Here is a 4889-nt window from a genome sequence, read left to right as displayed (position 1 = left end):
CCAAAGCAGAAGGAAGGAAATACTAAAGATCAGAGCAGAAATAAACAAAATAGAGACCAAAAAAACAATACAAAAGATCAATGAAACCAAGAGCTGGTTTCTTTGAAAGGATAAATAAGATTGAAAATATATTAAAAAAAAAGAAAAAGAAACAAAGAGAGAGGACCCAAATAAGTACAATCAGAAATGAAAGTGGAGAAGTAACCACTGACACCACAGAAATGCAAAGGATTCAGAAATACAAAGGATTGTAAGAAAATACTATGAACAACTATATGCCAACAAGCAGGACCATGTGGAGGAAATGGACAAATTCCTAGAAAAATACAATCTCCCAAAACTGAATCAGGAAGAATCGGAAAACCTGAATAGACCAATAACAATTGATGAAATAGCAGCAGTAATTAAACAAAAGTCCAGGTATGGACAGCTTCACAGGGAGTTGTACCAAATACTCAAAGAGAACTAACACCTATGCTCCTCAAGCTATTTCAGAAACTCCAAGAGGAAGGAACACTTCCAAACTCTTTTTATTATCCTAATTCCAAAACCAGATAAAGATACTACAAAGAAAGAGAATTACAGGCCAATATCCCTGATGAACATAGATGCTAAAATCCTCAACAAAATATTAGCAAATCGCATCCAGCAATATATTAAAAAGATCATACACCATGACCAAGTGGGATTTATTCCAGGGGTGCAAGGCTGATATAATATTTGCAAATCAATAAATGTGATACATCATATAAACAAATTGAAAGACAAAAATCACATGACCATATCAATAGATGTGGGAAAAACAACAAAGAAGGGCAAAGGACCTAAATAGACACTTCTCCAAAGAGGACATACAGATGGCCAAGAGACATATGAAACAATGCTCAAAGTCACTGATCATCAGAGAGATGCAAATTAATGTGACAATGAGATCTCACCTCACATCTATCGGAATGGCTACTATCTATAAATCAACAAATGCCAAGTGCTGGCAAGGATGTGGAGAAAAGTGAACCCTCGTACACTGCTGGTGGGAATGCAGACTGGTGCAACCATTATGGAAAACAGTATGGCGTTTCCCCCCAAAATTAAATATGGAACTGCCCTTTGACCCAGTGATTCCATTTCTAGGAATATATTCTAAGAAACTGAAAAACACCAATCAGAAAGAATGTTTGCACCACTATGTTCATAGCAGCGCAATTTACAAGAACTAAGATCTGGAAACAGCCCAAGTATGCAGGAGGCAGCTGATCGATGTTTCTCTCTCATCGATGTTTCTAACTCTCTATCTTTCTCCTTTCCTCTCTGTAAAAAATCAATAAAATATATTTAAAAAAAAAAAAAGCTGTGGTACAGCCCTAGCTGGTTTAGCTCAGTGGATAGACCATCAGTCTGCAACTGAAGTGTCCTAGGTTCAATTTCAGTCAAGGGCACATACCCGAATTGTGGGCTCAATCCCCAGTAGGGGGCATGCAGGAAGCAGCCTATCAATGATTCTCTCTCATCATTGATGTTTCTATCTCTCTTTCTCCCTCTCCCTTCCTCTCTGAAATCAATAAAAATATATTTTAAAAAATTTGCATGCATGTATCATATCCCTAGTAAGAGAATCCCAGAATTTTCCCTCCCGTGTTTTTCCTTAACTTTTTCACATCCATGATGCCTAGAGGTTGCCAATACAATAAAACCAAACTGGCAGTATGGGGAGCGTGTTGTTCTGCTATTTTTCTAGATCTTTGAGTTGCATATTAGGTTGGGGGTCAATCACTCTACACTTGTTTAGCCTACCTGTGAGGTTCTCAACAATTTTCCCAGCTCTGTGGTCATCAAAGATTTCAAATGTTGCCGATGTAGCCATGCTTTGTCATCATAGTTAGAAATGGAACAATGACTTTGGAGTGTGACTTAAGAAGAATCTGGTGTTTGCCTCTCTTTTTGGCATTGTTGATTCTCTTGAGACCACCAGCCAGGACATTCATGCACACTTTAAGAGGGCAGGAAAGATGGCAGACAACGACACTGAGATGTTTGAAGGGCACAGGTGGGCTACGTTATAGAGTGTCCCTCATTTTGGTGTCTCATGTTTTCTCATGATTAGGTTCAGATGATGGATTTATTTTTTGGCAGGAAAACCACAGAGGTGATGTTTCTGTCCTTCTCAGTGCATATCAAGAGGCACATCTTGTTGATTTGTTCCGTTACTGGTGAGGTTAACTTCTACCAGCTGGCTAAGGTGATGTCTGCTAGTCTTCTCCACTGATACTATTTTCCCCCCTTTGTAATAAATAAGTAATCTGTGGGAAGATACTTTGAGACTAGATAAATGTCCCGTTCCTCCTTGAATTTGCATCAAAGGTGTAAACCTCCCTTCATGATTCTGGGTGGAATCTCCTGTGTAATATGCCAGGACCATCACAGACCCTAAGAGGCCTGGGTCTCCTGTGATCTCTTGAAAGGGGTGGGGCTGGGGAGACAGTACAAGGCTGGCTGTGGCCAGAGAGATCTAAATGGAAATGAATAAGTCACTAGGGTGGCCTAGGGGGACGAGGGACCCGCAGAGCTTAGAGATTCAGTGAAAAACTGAGGCTGGTGAGAATTCATGCCTCCAAATATGTATAAAGGCCTGCTTTGTACCAGGTGCTGAATTAGGCCTGAGGCACAGCATTGAACAAAATCATTCAAGTCTCAAGCCTCCTGCAGCTGACACTGACGTGGGAGGGTAAAACAACAGGAACATATACAGGAGGCCCTCCTCCCACCCCTTCATCTCTGGTTTTGCTTTCTGCTACTTCATTTACTTGAGATCAACCATGGTCTAAAAATATTAAATGGAAAATTCCAGAAATAAACAATTCAGAAGTTTTGCTAGTAAATTGTGCGCCACTGAAGAGTGTGATGAATCCCACCCAGGATGTGAATCATCCTTCTGTCCGGTGTATCCCATGCTGCATACTCTACCCACCCACTAGTCACTTAGCAGCCTGCTCGATGACCAGGTCCACGGTCATGGTATCAAAGTGCTTGTGTTCAAGAAACCCTTATCATCAGAAGGTCGATAGTAGCCTAAAGTCACAGTGCCTTCGTCATCCACCTCACTTAACCTCATCACGTGGGCATTGTCTCATCTCACATCTTCAAGAAGGATGAGTACATTACAAAATGTTTTGAGAGACTACATTCACATAACTTTAATGACAGTATATTGTTATGTGTCCTATTTTCTTTTCTTATTAGTTATTGTTGTTAGTCTCTTACTGTGCCTAATTTATAAATTAAACTTTATCAAAGGTATGTATGTACATACAGGAAAAAGCATTGTACTAGTATATACAGGTTTTGGTACTATCCACAGTTTCAGGCACCCACTCAGTCTTGGAACAAATCCCCTGTGAATAAGGGAGATTACTGTAATATGTTTCAGGAGCCGAGATGGAAAACTAATGAGAGAGAGGTTAAGAACATAGAGTAACGGGGTATTTCTCCCAGACAAAGCAATCCTGCTCCCTTTTCTCTCTCATCTACCCTCCCATGGTCTCCCTGCAGCTGCCAGACACTCTGGCTGATTCAAGTGCTCTCCTGGGGAGTGGGGCGGTGCCAGCTCCAGGGTAGGGACTCTTGGCTCAGAGCCCCGCGCTCGCCCACCCTGGCTGGCCCCACATCAGGCAGGGAAGCCTCCAGTTTGGTTGACAGGGACTGGTGAAATGGAGGGCTTCTGGGAAAGGGAAGCCGGTGCAGGCTGGGTGGGCTCCGTGAAGGAGGAGAAGACTCGCAGGGTGAGGGCAGTCCCCTATCAGACTGATGGAGATGGATATAATTAATAATAATAATAATAATAAACATAATCAAACGTGTTTCCAGTGCTTACCTTGCCGGGCTTTGGGTGAATATTGGACATTGTAATCTCACCTAATTTAAGTGGCTGATGTATGTCATCACCTCTGCAGGCAGGGAGCAGTGACACCATTTTACAGGTGAAGATATTGGGTTCAGAGAAGGGATGCCATTTTGCAGCGGTCACACAGCAAGTGATCTGAAGAGCCTGGAAAGGAACTCAGGGCCCTGTGGGTCCAAATACCGACTCAACCACCGCCTGTACCATCTGATGACCAGCACATCCCCCATCCCAGGCCGGTCCCACCTCATCCTCCTTTCCTGGGAAGCCCCCAGGTCACCTTCTGCCTTTGCTTCCTCCCCTCCCCTTGACCAGCAAGGAATACAGCTCTGGGGTGCAATCTGCCAGGCCTAGTTCCAGTTAACCTTGGCCAGGTGAGCACACATCTCTGAGCCTCAGTTTTTTGATCTGCAAAATAGGGATAGAAATAGAGCTACTGAGAGGAATCCATGCGTTGATGCGCTTAAGCACTTAACCCAGGAGGCAGTCTGCACTCAGTGAGCTGCAGGAGGCCCGCACCTAAGCCTCTCTGTGCCTGCTTCCTCCTGTGTACAACGGGACAATAAACAAGAGTGCCCTTGCCCTGGTCCGCGGGCTCAGTGGAGAGAGCACTGCCCGTGGACTGAAGGGTCCTGGATTCTGGTCAAGGGCACGTACCTTGTACCTCGGTTGCAGGCTTGATCCCGGCCCGGGAGGCAACCAATCGATGTGTCTCTCTCACATCCATGTTTCTGTCTCTCCCCTTCTCTTCCTTCCACTCTCTCTAAGAATGATTGGAAAAATATTGAAGATTAAAATAAAAGAGTGCCTCGTTGGTCGTTCTGAGGATGTATGTGCACACGCCTCCGCCCGGCAGCACTTAGGCCTGGTCTCGGGGGCTCAGGGCTCGCAGTGCCGGCCACCCTCCTGCTGCCACGCACTCGGAGAGTCAGGGGCCCAGGTCTGGTGTTGAGGTCGGCGTTCAAGGGCCCCTTCCAGGCCGCAGGGGAGGACG

The 4889-nt window shown here is 44.5% G+C and overlaps 1 pseudogene; it reads right to left on the bottom strand.

Annotated features, from left to right (window-relative positions):
- Positions 1-1532: 1532 nt before the first annotated feature.
- On the bottom strand, positions 1533-1982 carry LOC102752701 (annotated as a pseudogene).
- Positions 1983-4889: the final 2907 nt, after the last annotated feature.

The sequence above is a fragment of the Myotis davidii genome, unplaced genomic scaffold (assembly GCF_000327345.1).
Source record: "Myotis davidii unplaced genomic scaffold, ASM32734v1 scaffold386, whole genome shotgun sequence".
NCBI classification, from domain to species: domain Eukaryota; kingdom Metazoa; phylum Chordata; class Mammalia; order Chiroptera; family Vespertilionidae; genus Myotis; species Myotis davidii.
Note: the sequence above shows the minus strand (reverse complement) of the source record. Positions and strands in the feature narration are given on the sequence as shown.